The sequence below is a fragment of the Microcaecilia unicolor genome, chromosome 9 (genome assembly GCF_901765095.1).
Source record: "Microcaecilia unicolor chromosome 9, aMicUni1.1, whole genome shotgun sequence".
NCBI classification, from domain to species: Eukaryota; Metazoa; Chordata; class Amphibia; order Gymnophiona; family Siphonopidae; genus Microcaecilia; species Microcaecilia unicolor.
Genome location: NC_044039.1, coordinates 95,374,293 through 95,394,686, shown reverse-complemented (window position 1 = coordinate 95,394,686; position 20,394 = coordinate 95,374,293). Strand labels below are relative to the sequence as shown.

At 42.6% G+C, this 20,394-nt stretch overlaps 1 protein-coding gene across 1 annotated transcript in view; it reads right to left on the bottom strand.

The window, feature by feature from the left end:
* Window positions 1-20,394, bottom strand: part of RASSF8 (Ras association domain family member 8) — a 287,085-nt gene that overhangs the window by 197,822 nt on the left and 68,869 nt on the right. The window contains exon 2 of the mRNA XM_030214077.1: window positions 19,971-20,072. The gene's annotated coding sequence lies outside the window, so the exon portion shown is untranslated. The remainder of the gene's footprint in view (window positions 1-19,970; window positions 20,073-20,394) is intronic.

Here is a 20,394-nt window from a genome sequence, read left to right as displayed (position 1 = left end):
CCCAAGACAGAGGGATTCAATTTCTCTTTCGGATGTTTCCTACCCTTTTACTATTTTCTGTCCTCTCACTACGGTTTTCCTTTGTTACCATCTCTTCTTCCTCCTCCTCCACAATTTCATCTTTCTTAGGTTTGCTTGTGCCCCTCTGTACTTTTCTCTGCAACAAACCCCAAGCTTATGTCCCAGCATTAACTCAAAATCCTCCTGGTTCTGCTGCATTTACTTTATCTTTGTCCCGTTTACCATTTTGCTCTGTCTCTATGCCCCCAGTGTCACTTCCTTTCTTCTGCCTCAGTTTCTCTAATTCTCTTGTTTCTCAAATTAACATAGTAGATGACACAAAAGAATGAGCACTTGGCCCACTAAGGGCCCCTTTTACTAAGCAGCGTTTTAATTTTGAACTACCGCCCTGCTACCACGTGGCCCGGGCAGTAATTACATTTTTTACGTGCTTCCACTAAGCACGCTAACCAGGCAGTAATCGGCATTATACACGCATAGACCATTACCAGCCGGTTAACGCGTGTGACCCTACTGCTAGGTTAATGGGTGGCAGTAAGGTCTCAGGCCCAAAATGGACGCACGCCAATTTTTATTTTGCCACGCGTCCGTTTTTGCCCCTCCCCCCAAAAAAGGCCTCTTTTGCAAGTCAGCTGAAAAATGGACCTGCGCGCATCCAATACACACGTCTACACCAGCGCAGGCCATTTTTCAGTGCACCTTAGTAAAAGGATCCCCTTAGTGTGTCCAAACTGTCTTCTTCTTTAGTACACAGGCATGCAAATTCCCATACTCAGACCAACACCAGGTCACTCCCATGCCTTTCAGTCAACATATTAACCCTGTTCCCACCACTGCTCTCAGTATCTGTCCTCTGTAGCATGCCCAACTCAGCAGCTTCCATCACCTCCACTGGTATCTCCTCAGCAAAGAAATACTTCCTCACATATCATCTGAGCTTAATATACAAAAGATGAAGATAATAGAAGATAAAGGCCAACTGCAGGAAGACATGGTAAAAGAAGTTAGTGTAATTGGGTTTAACAAAGGTTTGTACAAGTTCCTGGAGGAAAAATCCATATGATGCTATTATAGAAACATAGAAACATGACGGCAGATAAAGGCCATATGGTCCATCCAGTTTGCCCATCCTCTGTAACCCCTAACTCTTCCTTTTCCTAAGCGATCCCACATGCTTATCCCATGCCTTTTTAAATTCCGACAGTCCTTGACTCCACAGCCTCCACAGGGAGGCCATTCCATGCCTCCACCACCCTTTCCATGAAATAATACATTCTTAGATTACTCCTAAGCTTATATTCCTCTTAACTTCATCATATGCCCCTTCATTCCAGAGCTCTCCTTCAGTTGAAAAAGGCTCACTTCCTGAACATAAATGCCCTTGACTAGGAGAAAGCCACTGCTTATCCCTGGAAGAAAGCAGCAAGGAATCTAGTTACTTTTTTAAGATCCTGCCTGGAGATTGTAACCTGGATTAGCCATGGTTGGAAACTGGTTCCTGGGCTAGATGGAACTTTTGAGCTGACACAGTATGGCAGTCCTTACGTTTTTTTGTTACCCAGTTTCCTGAGTATTCCTGTCAGATTTGGATAAGGAAATTTTCCATCCATCAGCTATACAACTTTATTTGTCTGAAGTACATCACATTTTCACTCAAGTTCATTCTCTTCCCCTTCTCTCTTTGCTTCCTTCCCTTTGGTCTCTCTCTCTCTCTCACTATCCTCTTCCCTGCCGCTCTCATCTTGAGCTGAAAATACCATGACACTGTAACAATACTACACTGGTTATCAGCGAGCAAAAGGCCAGCAAGTAGTGTTTCTTTTAATCGTTGTGCTCCTGCTTCCTCTAATTGTCTACTGGTTGCGAGTATTCAGCAGATAATCAATAGGCCATAGGAAAATGTATGAGCAATGCAGTAACCCACTTCCTGTTGTGGATATACATATGGTTGAGGTGTCTAAAATCTAAGAGGACAGTTTTCAAAGCTATTTCCATAGGCAAAAGACTACGATCCTTTCCACAATTTTTTAATTTATTTTTATTTTCTGAAGTTTATAGTTCACTTTTCCAAGCATATACTTGAACAAGAAAGATAAAGATAGTTGAATGCCAGTTCACTTACAATTAAAAGAAAATAAATCCCCCTTGCAGGCCCTGCAAATCAGGCAATATAAATATATAATTTGACATATAAATATATAAGCAGTACAACAAAAAAGTACACCACACTGGAGCAATTTTATAAGCAGCTCCAGTATGTAGAACAGTGGTCTTCAGTCTTTTTTAAGCTGGGGCCGCTTTGGATTCTAAGGAGCTGAAGGAGAGCTACCAAATCTCTTTCCATGTGGGGCCACAACACCGCTGACCAGTGTGTCAATGACATCCATCTCTTTCAGCCCACCTTCACTCTTCATTAGGGGTATCCTGAAGGTTGTGAGCATTTCCAAATGCATTCTTTTTCGTCTACTGAGAAATGCTTTGTCCTTCAAGCATGCAGCTGTTCCCTACCCATTTCCCCCTTGTGTCCTGCGCCTGGGTAGAGTAGCAGAAAAGAAAAACAAACAAACCCAGAGCTCTCCGGGGACTGCCATTGAAGGATACTGATGTACAACTACATTCTCATGTAGATACTTATAAAATTGCCTGGAGATGGGGGTGGGGAATGATTCTTGATGTACTCCATAGCAGTTTCTTTTTTTTTTTTTTCTTCTACTTATATCAAAAAGTGCTACAAGCATTGTCATTATGTATCTTGAGTTTGGAATCTCCGGACATTGTTGTCTGTTTTTTTTATTTTTGTTTTTTTTTAATTTTATTTTTGTTATTGTTCAAATGCTGTATTGTGTCTCAATTCTCAATAAACTACTTCTAAAAAATTTGTAGGTAATCAATAGAAATAAAACAAAATAAAACATGGAAAAAAAATAAGATGATACCTTTTTTATTGGACATGACTTAATACTTTCTTGATTAGCTTTCGAAAGTTGCCCTATTTTGTCAGATCGGAAATAAGCAAATGTTGGTAGATGACAGTATAAATAAGTGAAACATGAAAGCATTTCAGTGACAGTCTAACAGGATGGGGGGGTGGATAGGTGAGAGACTGGAAGAGTCGGGTGGATGAGGGACAGGGAGATACGCATGGAGACAGAAGGGTGACAAAGCAGTACAATTTTATGGTTTATGATGGGCTAGAAAACCCAGATCTTTGTTAAGTCCTGTCTGGTGGGTGTCAAAATATTTAATCATTCTGACTTCAAAGGTCTTACGTTCCTGAATTGTTTTAAAGTTCCCTTTTAAGATTCTTACCATGAAGTCACTGGTACAGTGTTCTGGTTTTGTAAAGTGCTGCCCCACAGGCGTGACATCTTTCTTAGTACTGGCATTTTTCATATGGTGTCTATGTAAATTAAATCTCTTCTTTAGCATCTGACTGGTTTCTCCAATGTAGCAGCCTTCGTTGCATTTTTTACACTGAATGATATATACCACATTGGAAGATGAGCACGTGAAAGATTCCTTAATGTTGAATATTTTTCCTTTGTGAATGACCGTGGGGTCCTGTGAAATGTTTTGGCATAGTTTGCAGCTGGATATATTACAAGGATGTGTGCTATTCTTTTCTTTTTGAGTCTGTGTTGGGAGCTTACTTCTAATTAGCTTGTGTTTTAAGTTGGGTGGCTTTCTTTTCCATGTTTTGTTTTATTTCTACTGACTACCTTTAAAAGTAGACTAACACGGCTACCACACCTATCTACTCAAAACATTTTTAAAAATTACCTGGGGATGAAGGTGCACAAAAATAAGTGCTCAGGAAAAGTAGCACTTACCTTTCTGCGATAAACATGTACATATCCCTAAGTGTGCAGAATGGGCACAGCAAGGGTGACATCAGACCTTATGTGTGTATTTTATAAAATATCATGCATATGCAAAGATTTCCACCACTATATACATACACAGAGATCCTCCTGCCTGACAGCAGGTGTAAATCTGTGCGACAGCTTTCGGAGAGGCAAATTTCGGGAAGGCACATTTGTTGCTGCTCATAGGAGGTAACGTTATAAAGCCTTTTCTATGTGTAAAGCATATGATACATGCAGTAATAGCTATTATAAAATCAAACATGCAGAAAAGTAGTGCGCTAGAAAGTTGTGTCTACTTTTAGCCATCTGCAGTCCCAGAGGCATCATTTGGGAAGAGTTTCAATGTAAACACACATTTGCACCATCTTTGGAGCCAGTATAATTTGTGTGAGTTAATTTGTGCACTATTGGGGGTCATTATAGGAGCACTTTATATAAAGCTGCATAGGCACTTAACTTATGACTTCATAAAATAGGCATATCTTGAGAATTTTCATGGGGGTCTTTCTATAAAATTACCCCTTAGCATAAAAAAGTAATAATAAACTAACACCAGACAGAGGTGTAATCATATACCAAGCCAATACTAGTCTTTACATGCTTAATTGACTCATCACCAAAATGTTGCAATTGAGTGAACTTGGATAATACTCATAATTAGGCAGTATTCCTTAGTAGGTATGTGCAGGAAGAGGCCTACAGGAGTGACTGGGTACTTCAAGGGGAGAGGCATGTGGGGGATCCAGGAAGAGTGCTTCTTTCAAAGGTGGTGAGAAGGAGAGGTGCTTCTCTTGCCAGAGGTCTAAGAAGAGGCCAGGTTCTTGTTGGCATGAGTCATGAGAGGAGTATAATCTTGTTGGGTGGGGGATGGGAAGGGACCAATACTCTTGGGGGGGGGGGGGGTCAAGAATGGGAATCAGAATTGGGGGGTGGGAGGGAATAGACAAATTTCCTTATACATGTCCAGGATAATGTTCAGCAAAGATCCAAATTAACCCCCAAATTCTATATATGGCACAAAAAGTTAGGTGTGCATTTGTGCACTCAGCTACATAATTGGCACTTAATTGGAGGAAAGTACCAATAATTGGTCTAACAAGCACTAATTGGCAGTAATTAGCAGTTGCATGTATAACTGACTTACACCAGTCTTCTGTAAACTGACTTGCATGCTAATTCAAAGGGTGCGTTAACATGGGAGGGGCATGGGAATGACAGGGATGTTCCAACTATTCATGGGCGCAGTTTACAGAATAGTTACATTTATATACCCAACTGCCACATTTAGCTGCCACCATTTACGTCAGTCATACACATGGCATAAGTATTAACACTTAAAGTTTGGCGTGTAACTGCAGATTTACGCTAGCACTTGTAACAAATTTGGTGCACAACTATGCCATTCTAGAATACTATCTTAGTGCCCAGTTTTTTGGTGCCTAACTTATATCGCCATTTATAGAATTTACCCCTATCACATGAATTTTTGAAAGAGAAGGACGCCCATCTTCCGACACAAATCGGGAGATGGGCGTCCTTCTCTCAGGGTCGCCCAAATCTGCATAATCAAAAGCCAATTTTGGGTGTCTTCAACTGCTTTCCGTCGCATAGATGACCAAAATTCACCACTGGCTGGCATAGAGGCTGGATGGGAGGGGGTTGGTGACCACTGGGGGAGTAAGGCGAGGTCATCCCCGGTTCCCTCCGGTGGTCATCTAGTCAGTTTGGGCACCTTTTCGAGACTTGGTCGTGAAAAAAAATGAACCAAGTCGGCCAAATGCTCGTCAGGGACGCCCTTTTTTCCATTATCGGCTGAGGATGCACATATCTTATTCACGCCCCAGTCCCGCCTTCGCTACAGTGCCAACACGCCCCCGTCAACTTTGGTCATCCCCGCGACGGAAAGCAGTTGAGGACGCCCAAAATCGGCTTTCGATTATGCCAATTTGGGCGACCCTGAGAGAAGGCTGGTTTCTACCAATTTGTGTCGGAAGATGGGCGCCCTTCTCTTTCGAAAATAAACCTGTGAGTGTCATCTAGTCACTGTACCAATTCACCTTCACCTGTTCCACTTCACTCAGGATTTTGTAGACCTCAATTATATCCCCCCTCAGTTGTCTGTTTTCCAAGCTGAAGAGCCCTAACCTCTTTAGCCTTTCCTCATATGGGAGCAGTTCCATCCCCTTTATCATTTTGTTTGCTCTTCTTTGAACCTTTTCTAATTCCGCTATATCTTTTTTGAGATACAGCAACCAGAATTGAACACAATACTCAAAGTGAGATCGCACCATGCATCCCTCTCCTCATAATTCCTAGCATCATGTTTGCTTTTTTGGCTGCCAACGCAAACTGGGCAAAACATTTCAGCGTATTGTCTACAATGATATCAAGATCTTACTCTTGAGTGCCAACTCCTAAAGTGGACCCTAGCATTAGATAACTATGAATCGGATTATTCTTCCCAATGTGCATCACTTTGCATTTATCTAAATTAAATTTCATCTGCCATTTGGATGCCCAGTCTTCCAGGTTCCTAAGATCTTCCTGCAATTCTTCATAATCCGCATGCGTTTTGACAATTTTGAATAGTTTTGTATCCACCGCAAATTTAATCACCTAATTTTATTTCACCAAATGAACACTAATGCCTGATGTGGCAATGTTTCGCCAAATAGGCTGCGTCAGAGACAAAACTGTCAAATAAAATAATAAAATTAAAATCACATTCTATGTATATTACTTAATTATAATTTTTTTCCTTTGCCTATGGTGGATTATATTTTTGTATCAAGTGAATGCTTGTAAGATCATTTTCAATTAATAAAAATAAAGGGCCCTATTTACTAAGGTGCGCTAGCGTTTTTAGTGCACACTAATGCTAGAGACACCCCTAGGAATATATGGGTGTGTAGCGATAGCATGCACTAATTTTTAGAGTGCGCCAAAAACACTAGAGCGCCTACAGCGCAGCTTAGTAAGCAGGGCCCAAAGTTAAAATCACATACCAATAAATACTTCACAACATTTAAATGAATGAAAATAAAAAGTAACATTCAAATTTCTTATGAATCAAAATAAGACATATGCAAAAACATGCTCAAAAGATGTCATATGTTCAACCAAATAAAAACATCAAAATTGTAACATACAAATAGTGTCTGAATGTGCACATTACTTACACTGTGCAATGGTTATACATCACTGTGCCTATCAGTGAAATGAAATGAAACCAAAGCACGTCAATGAGTGTGCACGGATGGGTAAACAAGAATATAAACTGGCAACAGTACATACTTGGAGAAATGTAAACCACACGTCCTTCTAGATATACCAATCAGGATGAAATCTAAACCAGTTCACATAAAACCACTGAATATTGCAGTACTTATCAAGACTAATTAAAATACACAGACTAATAATAATAATGATGCAAAATCTACTTACTGGATTGCAGCAATCCCTCCATAGTTTCTCATTAAACAACCAAACGTGGTAGCAACAAGTTTATAATATCTTTAGTGAAGTTCAAAGGTCACTAGTTTATTAAAAGCGTATAAAATCATGCTGTCAAATTAAAAATCACAAGTGAGATATAAAAGTGTTAGAAAAATGCGCAAAATATGGTTAAAGCACTTAAAATCCCGATTAAAATTCCCTTGGAATTGTTTTTAAAAAAAAACTTAAATGTGTTAAAACAAATCCATTAATATCAAAAGAGGAGCTAATGCCGACCTTGAAACACTAAAAATCACAGCAAATTGCTGTAAAAAAAATCTTTAAAATCACTAAAAACACATAAAATTACTAAGCATTCCAGAGGCTATTTGGTGCGTTCCAATGACATGTTAATAACATCACTGGAATCGGGGTCAATTGGAAACGTCTCACAAGTGAAATCATAAAAAACATATTATGCCCTTTTAGAAATGCTAAATTGCCAATGCACCTTCACCCTATGCCCTCTTGCTCCAGAGCTTCCTTTCAATTGAAAGAGACTCACCTCCTGTGCATTTATGCTACAGAGGTATTTAAACGTCTGTCACATCTTCCCTCTCTCACCGTTCTTCCAAAGTATATATATTCAGATCTTTAAGTCTGTCCCATATGCTTTATGATGAAGACCAGTGATCATTTTAGTAGCTACCCTCTGGACTGCCCCAATCCTGCTTATACCTTTTTGAAGGTGAAATCTCCAGAACACAGTGCTCTAAATGTGGCATCTTATACAGAGACATTATAGCCTCCTTTTTCCTTCTGACCATTCCTCTCCCTGTAGAAAGGATGAGGAAGGGCTCAGAGTGCCTTTGTAGTTCTCCTATGAAGAGAATGGCCCTAAAGGAAGGGAAAACAGGCTTCTCCTCTGTCTGAATAGTTAGCAGCTTCAAAATTTGGTATCCTACACAGTTGCCTATGTTGTTTATGCCTAAATCCAGGCCTGCAAAGACAGAGGATCAGGTTCAGGTGGTTACCACCTGCATATCAGAGAGCAGTGGGGGGGAGTCCCAATTTCTTTTTGCCACCTTCATAATTCTGCACCCTAAACACATGCCTACTTTACCTAAATTGTCTTCATTGAAATTCAATCTAATTTAATGTCGACATTTATAATGGACGTAACACAACTCTTCCGTTCTCTGATTCCCTAATGTGGCTGTCCCACATGAACTTGATCTTACCACATCACCACCCTGTATTTGTTCACACCAGAGCCTGCAAAGGCCTCTCCGGTACTATGTAAGCCACATTGAGCCTACAAATAGGTGGGAAAATGTGGGATACAAATGTAACAAATAAATAAATATGACCCTTCTATTTTCCGAAGGAAGAAAAAAAGTACACTTACATTGTGTGTGTGTGTGTGCATGTGTGTATGTCTGTTTGCTCCCTTGGTCCTCCTAAATGAAAATCTCCCCTGTTGAACAATGTAAGCAGCATGAGCGAGGGCAGGCCCGGAGCCTTGATAAACACATAATACAGCATGAGAACAGGAGAAACAAACCCCTATGGACGAACAGCAAGACGAAGGAAGTAGCAGGGGTGAACCAGAAAGACCTCCAGCACTGGATTGAACACAGAAATTTGTTTATTGTCAAAAGCTCTTCACAGGAGAAAGGACCCAACACAGGACCATGTTTCGGCGGGACAAACCACCTGCCTCAGTAGTCACATACATGGAGATGGACATGGGGGAAGTCACAGCTTGCGCCAGGATTGATAGCATAGAATGTTACTACTAATTGGATTTCTGCCAGGTACTTGTGACCTGGACTGGTCACTGTTGGAAGCAGGATACTGGGCTGGATGGACCATTGGCCTGACCCAGTATGGCTATTCTTATGTTCTTAAATCAGCACGGGTAAACGTGATCGAGGTGCAGAGGTGGACATAAGGCACTAAACAATCAGTAGAACTTCCTGGAAAAGCAATTAAAGAGATCCTCTCCTATGCAATCCATAGCCACACAGAGCTGTAAATGTAAAATAAAATAGTTTGTTTATGTGCAGGATAAAGGGGTGATCTGTTCCTTTCACAGGTCAGGAAAAAACACAGCAAAAATCAGTTCTTCTGTTCATAAAGTTCTCTCCTGTGACCTACTCCTGCAGGGCCACCGTGTGCACTAATCTGTCTCTAAAAAGGCAGCACAAACAGCTCATCTCTGGCCTATGGGTTAAAGTTCTGTCTTTCAAAATGCAATAGAATTGTTGCAGGCTTAGCCCCGAATTCCAAAGTTGCAGTTTCAACAGGGTTCCAAGATAAACTTGGCCTACCTGAGTGAAGCTTCTGCAGTTTACACTTCTGGAGATGGCATAAGGTAGAGGGCTTCTCTTCACTCATCTGGGCCTCTCTGACTGAGCTGTGCTGAGGGTTCCTATCTTGCCTTGACCAGGCCTTCCCTGCTCTTCTCCTGCTGTTCATCTTCTTCCTACTCTGTAGCCTGTTTAAGGTGGCTGTGTGCCTGTGAGGAAGTGTTGTTAAGGGAGAGTGGTAACTTCCTATAGACTCCCTCACAAACAACTATACTTAAGAACCAATTTTTCTAGTTCTTTAAATTTAGGTTCCTAAAATATGGATGGGGCCAAATTGGAGAAGTAATTTTAAAGGGCCTGGCACTGATAAAATGAATTCTATGGTAGATAACATGCAAAAACAGCGTTAACATGTGCTCTTAGTAAGTTTACAGCAGTACGTGTATATTCAATGAAAGTACTTATCCATTTACTGCTCTTGAATATACATATAACTTTAAACAGATACCTTCTCTATTTAAAATTATATGCCCGGCCTACACTAAATATTGGTGCTGATGTGCTTAATGTTTAATCTTTGTTTTAATGTTTTAGTTTTTACATCACTCAGGGGCCCTTTCACTAAGGCGAGCCCAAAAGTGGCCTGCGCTGGTCTAGGTGCGTGTTTTGGACACACACTGGTCCATTTATTGAACGCGCCTGGAAAAAAAGGGATTTTTAAAAATTGTGCCGGAAAATGGACGTGCGGCAAAATGGCCTGAGACCGTAACGTCATCCATTGACTTAGTGGTAAAGTCCAGCGCATGCCAACTGCTGATTACTGCCAGGTAAAAGCCCCGCAGTAGAAAATAATGAGTGGAGTGGAACAGGTGGATGTGAAGCGTCTGTTCACGCTTCCCAAAAATACTAGGACTAGGGGGCATGCGATGAAACTACAGTGTAGTAAATTTAAAACAAATCGAGAAACTTTTTCTTCACCCAACGCATAATTAAACTCTGGAATTCGTTGCCGGGGAACGTGGTGAAGGCAGTTAGCTTGGCAGAGTTTAAAAAGGGGTTAGACGATTTCATAATAAACCACTACTAAATGGACTTGGGAAAAATCCACAATTCCAGGAATAACATGTATAGAATGTTTGTACGTTTGGGAAGCTTGCCAGGTGCCTTTGGCCTGGATTGGCCGCTGTCGTGGACAGGATGATGGGCTCGATGGACCTTTGGTCTTTTCCCAGTGTGGCATTACTTATGTACTTATTTTCTACCGCGTGTTTTGGGCACGTGCCAAAAATGGAATTATTGCCTGGGGCATGCAGTAGCCAGGCAGTAGTGCCAACTTGACACGCTTTGGACGTGCGTAGGCACCTACGCGCCTTAGTAAAAGGGCCCCTGAGTCAATAATTTCAATCTTCTCAAAATCCTATCTGTATGTGATTCCTGTAATTGCCACAGTAAAACAGCATCATGGAAAAGTTTCTCATAAATAAAATGTCATGAAACAGCCATTTAAAATGAAATTATGAGCATTACGGTGAACCCATTAGAAATGATAGGAATGGAAGAAATACTGCAGGCTGAGGTTGAAGTAATGTTTACTGATGTTCATTTATCACTGGATAAGGGTTAGTCATGAGCGGCAAAGCCACAAGTAGAAAGACAGATGAGACTTAGGTAAGCCTTCTTTTACACTGGCCCCGTCATAAGTCACGCTGACACCGGATTTGTACTTTCATAAATAAAAGTAAAACTGAGCAGCACAGGAGAAAAATCGGAGGGAAAGCTCCAACAGAATTCTCAGTATTGTGAGGCATAAATACTCATCTGAATCTGGACAGCCACACGAGTACAGCAAAATCAATTTATATCAAAGCTAGATATAAAAATATATCTACTATAAACACGTCATTGATCATAAGTACATAAGTACATAAGTAGTGCCATACTGGGAAAGACCAAAGGTCCATCTAGCCCAGCATCCTGTCACCGACAGTGGCCAATCCAGGTCAAGGGCACCTGGCACGCTCCCCAAACGTAAAAACATTCCAGACAAGTTATACCTAAAAATGAGGAATTTTTCCAGTCCATTTAATAGCGGTCTATGGACTTGTCCTTTAGGAATCTATCTAACCCCTTTTTAAACTCCGTCAAGCTAACCGCCCGTACCACGTTCTCCGGCAATGAATTCCAGAGTCTAATTACACGTTGGGTGAAGAAAAATTTTCTCCGATTAGTTTTAAATTTACCACACTGTAGCTTCAACTCATGCCCTCTAGTCCTAGTATTTTTGGATAGCGTGAACAGCCGCTTCACATCCACCCGATCCATTCCACTCATTATTTTATACACTTCTATCATATCTCCCCTCAGCCGTCTCTTCTCCAAGCTGAAAAGCCCTAGCCTTCTCAGCCTCTCTTCATAGGAAAGTCGTCCCATCCCCACTATCATTTTCGTCGCCCTTCGCTGTACCTTTTCCAATTCTACTATATCTTTTTGAGATACGGAGACCAGTACTGAACACAATACTCCAGGTGCGGTCGCACCATGGAGCGATACAACGGCATTATAACATCCGCACACCTGGACTCCATACCCTTCCTAATAACACCCAACATTCTATTCGCTTTCCTAGCCGCAGCAGCACACTGAGCAGAAGGTTTCAGCGTATCATCGACGACGACACCCAGATCCCTTTCTTGATCCGTAACTCCTAACGCGGAACCTTGCAAGACGTAGCTATAATTCGGGTTCCTCTTACCCACATGCATCACTTTGCACTTGTCAACATTGAACTTCATCTGCCACTTGCACGCCCATTCTCCCAGTCTCGCAAGGTCCTCCTGTAAACGTTCACATTCCTCCTGCGACTTGACGACCCTGAATAATTTTGTGTCATCGGCGAATTTAATTACCTCACTAGTTATTCCCATCTCTAGGTCATTTATAAATACATTAAAAAGCAACGGACCCAGCACAGACCCCTGCGGGACCCCACTAACTACCCTCCTCCACTGAGAATACTGGCCACGCAATCCTACTCTCTGCTTCCTATCTTTCAACCAGTTCTTAATCCATAATATTACCCTACCTCCGATTCCATGACTCTGCAATTTCTTCAGGAGTCTTTCGTGCGGCACTTTGTCAAACGCCTTCTGAAAATCCAGATATACAATATCAACCGGCTCCCCATTGTCCACATGTTTGCTTACCCCCTCAAAAAAATGCATTAGATTGGTGAGGCAAGACTTCCCTTCACTAAATCCGTGCTGACTTTGTCTCATCAATCCATGTTTTTGTATATGCTCTGCAATTTTATTCTTAATAATAGCCTCCACCATCTTGCCCGGCACCGACGTCAGACTCACCGGTCTATAATTTCCCGGATCTCCTCTGGAACCTTTCTTAAAAATCGGAGTAACATTGGCTACCCTCCAGTCTTCCGGTATTACACTCGATTTTAGGGACAGATTGCATATTTCTAACAGTAGCTCCGCAAGTTCATTTTTTAGTTCTATTAATACTCTGGGATGAATACCATCAGGTCCCGGTGATTTACTACTCTTCAGCTTGCTGAACTGACCCATTACATCCTCCAAGGTTACAGAGAATTTGTTTAGTTTCTCCGACTCCCCCGCTTCAAATATTCTTTCCGGCACCGGTGTCCCCCCCAAATCCTCCTCGGTGAAGACCGAAGCAAAGAATTCATTTAATTTCTCCGCTACGGCTTTGTCCTCCTTGATCGCCCCTTTAACACCATTTTCGTCCAGCGGCCCAACCGACTCTTTGGCCGGTTTCCTGCTTTTAATGTATCTAAAAAAGTTTTTACTATGTATTTTTGCTTCCAACGCTAATTTCTTCTCAAAGTCCTTTTTTGCCCTCCTTATCTCCGCTTTGCATTTGGCTTGGCATTCCTTATGATCTATCCTGTTACTTTCAGTTGGTTCTCTTCTCCACTTTCTGAAGGATTGCTTTTTGGCTCTAATGATTTCCTTTATCTTACTGTTTAGCCACGCCGGCTGACGTTTAGTCTTTTTTCCCTTTTTTCTAATACGTGGAATATATTTGTCCTGAACCTCCAGGATGGTGTTTTTAAACAGCATCCACGCCTGATGCAAGTTTTTTACTCTGCGAGCTGCTCCTTTCAGTCTTTTTTTCACCATTTTTCTCATTTTGTTGTAATCACCTTTTCTATAGTTAAACGCTAGCGTACTTGATTTCCTAGTTTCACTTCCTTCAATGCCAATATCAAAACCGATCATATTATGATCACTGTTATCAAGCGGCCCTCGTATCGTTACCCCCTGCACTAGATCATGAGCACCACTAAGGACTAAGTCTAGTATTTTTCCTTCTCTTGTCGGCTCCTGAACTAGCTGTTCCATGAAGCTGTCCTTGATTTCATCAAGAAATCTTATGTCCCTTGCGTGTACAGATGTTACATTAACCCAGTCTATATGCGGGTAATTGAAATCCCCCATTATTATTGTGTTGCCCAGTTTGTTTGCGTCCCTGATTTCCTTTAACATTTCCGCATCCGTCTGTTCGTCCTGGCCAGGCGGACGGTAGTACACTCCTATCACTATCCTTTTCCCCTTTGCACATGGAATTTCAATCCACAGTGATTCCAAGGAGTGTTTTGCTTCCTGCAGAATTTTCAATCTATTTGATTCAAGGCTCTCGTTAATATACAATGCTACCCCTCCACCAATCCGATTCACCCTATCACTACGATATAATTTGTACCCCGGTATGACAGTGTCCCACTGGTTATCCTCCTTCCACCAGGTCTCAGAGATGCCTATTATATCTAATTTTTCATTTAGTGCAATATATTCTAACTCCCCCATCTTATTTCTTAGGCTCCTGGCATTCGCATATAGACATTTCAAACTATGTTTGTTGTTCCTAAGTACATCATGCTTAGTACTTGACAGTATTAATTGGCAATCTTTTGTCTGATTTTTATTGAGAAAAACAAGGTGTGTGTGTGTGTCTATACACACACAAACACACATATCTTTGGGGTCCTTTCACTAAGCTGCAGTACAAATGGGCAGTAAGGTCATTTCTACCACAGCAGTAAAGTGGCCGATTTTCTAGTTTTTGTATTAATGGCCATAAGCCAGTGGTTCCCAAACCTGGTCCAGGAGGCACCCCAGCCAGTCAGGATTTTAGGATATCTACAATGACTAGTCATGAGAGAGACTGCATGCAAATCTCTCTCATGAATATTCATTGTGGATATCCTGAAAACCTGACTGGCTGGGGTGTCTCCAGGACCAGATTTGAGAACCACTGCCATAAGCTAATGTCACCATTAGCGCGTGGCCATTAAAAACAATTACCGCATGAGCATTTACAGGCACCCATGTTGTAGACGGTAAAGACTCATGTGGTAATTCTATGCTAACCAGCTAGTGCACCACGCGTCCCATGAACCAAAAAAATTAAAAATATTTTTTAGAGTAGGGTAGCCTGCACGCATTTGGAACTTACCAGAGGATGCCCGAGTGTGTCCTGTAGTAAGCCATTTTAAGCTGTGGTAAGCAAGCGCTAGCGTTGATCACAGCTTAGTACAAGGACCCCTTTCTTTTCTATATATCTCCTGTATTTTCTTTTTTATATGAACACTTTTTATTATTTTAAAATCAACAAATATAAATTCAAAAAGACAATGCTAGCAAGCAGAATAACAATAACAAACAAAAATGAGAACAGTAACCTTAGAGATGCGACTCTAAAACATATAATAATAATGTTAAGCATCCATAAGACTTACAAACCCCTAATACCCCAAATCCATTTTAAAAATGTTTCTAAGATCAACATTAATTCTTTAAATTTCCATCTAGATGTATACACCACTTATGTGCATCACAAATGTCAACACTTGGTATTTACACACAAATGTGCACTAGGCACTATTCTATAAATTAGTATCTAAGTGATATTATGCACAACTGAAGGGAAGGCATTTATATGTGCAGAGCATGGGCAGGTCATAGGTGTGTCTCCTAGGGGCAGATGCACTAAAGCTAAATGAGCCTTTAATGACTCTCCAACGAGGAAAATTTGATCCGTTGCATGCATCAAAGGGCTTTTACCGAGGAAGCCAGCAGCTAACGAAAACGGAATGGAGATGAGCAATTAGTGTGAAAACCCCATTGAAACGACATGCACTAACCTTTTCCGATTGCCTTTACGCAGGAAAAAGGCAGGAAAACTAACGACAGGTCTGGACCACTCGTTAGGTCAGCTCTGTGGCAGGAAAAATCATTAAGAGAAAAAATAAACAAACTTTGAGCCAATCCCAGCGCATTAGCAGAGCTAAAAGCGCTGTGATTGGTCCAAAGGACGTCAGAAAAACAAAAATAAATAAAAATAAAAAAAGGATCGGGAGGGGGCAAGGGCGCTCATCAGGAGCGTCCTGTACGGACGGCCTTGCCCCCCCCCCCGCTGCTCCCCACTTTCCGCCGCTCCCCCCACCCCGAAAAAGCAAAATTCGAGCAGCCCCTGCCCCCCGCCCTTCCTCACTACTCTCTCACCTCAGCTCCGCCTCCCGACATCCTCCGTCCTGTGCCCCGCCCCCTTTTGGGGTCGTCGCCGCCATTCCCCTCCTCCATCGGGCCCCCCTCCCTCTTACCGGGCCCGTGCAGCGCCTCTCTCCTCTGTCCGAAGGCGCTGCACGGGCAAGAAGAAAGCTGATGCCTGCCTTCGGTCGCGCGTCTTTCTCCTGCTGCGCCCGCCCCTGTCTGACGTCAGTAACCTACGTAGGTTACTGACGTCAGACAGGGGCGGGCCCAGCAGGAGAAAGACGCGCCATCGAAGCTGGGCGAAGGCAGGCATCAGCTTTCTTCTTGCCCGTGCAGCGCCTTCGGACAGAGGAGAGAGGCGCTGCACGGGCCCGGTAAGAGGGAGGGGGGCCCGATGGAGGAGGGGAATGGCGGCGACGACCCCAAAAGGGGGCGGGGCACAGGACGGAGGATGTCGGGAGGCGGAGCTGAGGTGAGAGAGTAGTGAGGAAGGGAGGGGGGCAGGGGCTGCTCGAATTTTGCTTTTTCGGGGTGGGGGGAGCGGCGGAAAGTGGGGAGCAGCGGGGGGGGGGGCAAGGCCGTCCGTACAGGACGCTCCTGATGAGCGCCCTTGCCCCCTCCCGACCCTTTTTTTTTATTTTTGTTTTGATTTGGGAGCCATGTGCTTGTGATTTGACTGTGTTTTGACTGTTTGTGGCATGCGCAGAGCAGCTAACATAACGCTTGGCTGCTCTGCGCATGATTTGGGGGCCGATTAACGATGTGTATTGTGATTCTTTGATACATTGTACGTTTCTATACCGATCTGAGCATGTGTGACTTTTTTTTTTGGTGCATTCTTCGTTTTTTAAAAATCGTTAGGGCCTTTAACGATTTTGATTTTTTTACGTTTGCTTGATGCATCTACCCCCTAGTGACATGCATAACTTATACATTACTATCAGTTACCACACTTGGCACACTCATTTACATGGTGTAAACAGCCACACCTAAACCAAGGCATACCAAGGACAACTTACGCTCATATTCTATAACATAGTAACGTGGCGGGGGATAATCGAACGGGGCGCATATCTCTATGGACGGCCCCGTAAAGGGGCAGGGCAACCCATATTAACAAAACAAGATGGATATCCATCTTTTGTTTCGATAATACGGTCGGGGACGCCCAAATTATGAAATTTAGGTCAACCTTAGAGATGGTCATTCCAGGTTTTCGGCAATAATGGAAAGTGAGGACGCCCATCTCAGAAACAACCAAATCCAAGCCATTTGGTCATGGGAGGAGCCAGCATTTAAGTGCACCTGTCCCACTAACTGAATGGAAAAAGGCCTTCCCTTACCGATCCGGAAAGGAACGGGCATGCATGAAGGAAATTGCATGCAAATGAGCTGCTCGCTGTTAGCTCATTTGCACATGATTTCCTTCCTAAGGAGGGGAAGTGATGGCAGTTGAGGAGGTCCTTCCCTGTGACGGCAGTTGAGGAGGTCCTTCAATGCGACGGCAGTTCAGGACGTCCAAAATGTGGATGTTTTTGTGAGGACATCCATACCTTTGCTATGCCTCCGGCACCCTCTTTATTTATTTATTTGGATTTTGGATCACAAGTAGCAGCAATGGGATTTGAACCGGCCACCTCTAGATTGCAAGACCAGTGCTCTAACCACTAGAATAACGGGGATATATACCTAATTTAGGCATGTACTTTTGCGCCATGTTTCAGCTGGCGCAAATGGCTGTGCCTAAAGTTAGGCGCAATTCCCAGGCATAAGCTCTATTCTATAAACTGTGCCAAACTTTAAGTGCGGCTTATAGACTAGCGCTTTTTTCAGTGACGAATATAGAATCCAACCCTATATACAGGTACTTATTTTGTACCTGGGGCAATGGAGGGTTAAGTGACCTGCCAAGACTCACAAGAAGCTGCAGTGGGAATTGAACCCAGCTCTCCTGGTTCTCCACCCACTGCGCTAACCATTACGCTACTTCTCCACTTCATTGGCATTTTGGCGCACGGATACCTTTACAGAACTGGTGCCCAAAAGGAGACACCAATTTATAGAATTGCCTCCTTTATAACCATGTCAGCCATGTACTTACCAATGGTAATGCCAATAAATTACACTGTTAAAAAATGCACACAGTATTCCAAAGGACATACAGCTTTAGAAGCTGCCACTAAACATGTAAGTCCCCTATCCATGGATTTTTAGTGGCATGATCCAGACCTCTCTAACCACCATGGCGCTATCTGGATAGCGGTGGTGTGGAGCAAGAGCGATGATATTCCTCCAGTGTGTACAGCTAAGTGGTTTAATTTAGGCTGCAAGAAGAACTCCATAATTAAATCACTTAAGGGTCATTTTGCTAAGGCTAAGGCTTAGATGCCTACGCGTGCCCAACGTGCGTCAATTTGTAATTACGCCCAGCTAACGCGTGGCACGGGCGGTAATTTCATTTTTTACGTGCAAGAATTTGTTCCAGCACAGGGTGGTAATCAGCATTTGAACACGTGTTGACCATTACCGCCTGGTTAATGTGTGAGATCTTACCACTAAGTGAATGGGTGGCGGTAAGGGCTCAGAACCAAAATGGATGTGCGATAATTTTTAAATTTTGCCACATGTCCATTTTTGCCCCCCCCCCCCCCCCCAAAAGCCATTTTTTACAGGTGTGCTGAAAAATGGATCTGCGCACGGCCAAAACACGCACCTAAACTACCACAGGCCATTTTTCAGTGCACCTTAGTAAAAGGACCCCTTAGATGGACAGATAGTGGGAGCCACTGGCAGTCAGCAACGAATACTGGTATCTGGATTATTTGAATATCCCCATCAATGGTATTTGCCAATAGATATTTTAAATATACTGCCATTATTTATAAAACAAATTTGGCACCGGGAACTAAAAATTAACCCATCAACTAATAGAACCCCAGTGACAATATTAAGGGGTCCTTTTACTAAGGTGCGCTGAAAAATGGCCTGTTTGGCCGCGAACAGAATCATTTTTCAGCAAACCTGTAAAAAAAAATGACTTTTTTGGGGGGTGAACATGGTCGTGCGGCAAATTGAAAATTGGTGCGCATCCATTTGGGGTCTGAGACCTTACTGCCAACCACTGACTCAGCGGTAAGGTGTCACGCGTTAACCGGATGGTAATGGTCAACATGTGTTCAAATGCCGATTACCGCCCATGTGCCAGAAAAAATATTTTCTGAAACGCTTAGGGGACGCGCATCAAAAATGAAATTACCGCCGGGCCACGCGGTAGCTGGGCAGTAACTCAGAATTGACAAACGCTGGGCGCACGTAAGCACTTACACGGTTTAGTAATAAGGCCCCTAGGGCCTGTTCTAAATAATGTGTTTTGGCATATTTATCAATAAGGTCTAAATGGAACTGGTGAACGCTATCCTCTTTTCTTCCCATGAAGGCAAAAGAGTTTCAGAACTCACCCAGGACTTACTGCATCAACACCAATGAATCAGGACATCAAGAAACCATGGACGCTAACTTGTCAATTTGCCTAGTTTCACATGTAAGCATAAAGTATGGCTTCCCAAACTTGTCCTGGAGACCCCGCAATCAGGTTCATAAATATCCACAATAAATATGCATGAGATATATTTGCAAGCCTTGTATATGTAAATTTATTCCATGCACTTTCACTGTGGATATCCTGAAAACCTGACTGGCTGTGGGATCCCCAAGACACAGTGGAAAGCCTCAACGTAAGGCCTTTCACAACAACACTGGCATTTAAATGTAAGTAAAAAAACAAATTAGATACCAAAATCTTTTTTTACCTTGGACCCCCTTTTAGTAGAGAGATAATACTATGTAGGTGCACAGTGTCACAGAATGAACACTCTCAAATCCAGTGAAAGATCTGCGACCTCACAAGTCACCTGAAATTAAAAAAACATTTAAAATGTTCATGAATACTGATTGAAAGGTTAGTGCTGAAAAAATCAATAAAAGGGCTCATTATGCACTGCAGAAGGTGCTCTTGAACTCTGACTACTGTATCAGTTACACAATGCACCAAAAACCAAGACAGTCAAGAATATGTAAACTATGGTAGATAATAAAGTGAATGATACATACCTGTAGCAGGTGTTCTCCGAGGACAGCAGGCTGATTGTTCTCACGACTGGGTGACGTCCGCGGCAGCCCCCACCAACCGGAAAAAGCTTCGCGGGACGGTCGGCACGCAGGGCACGCCCACCG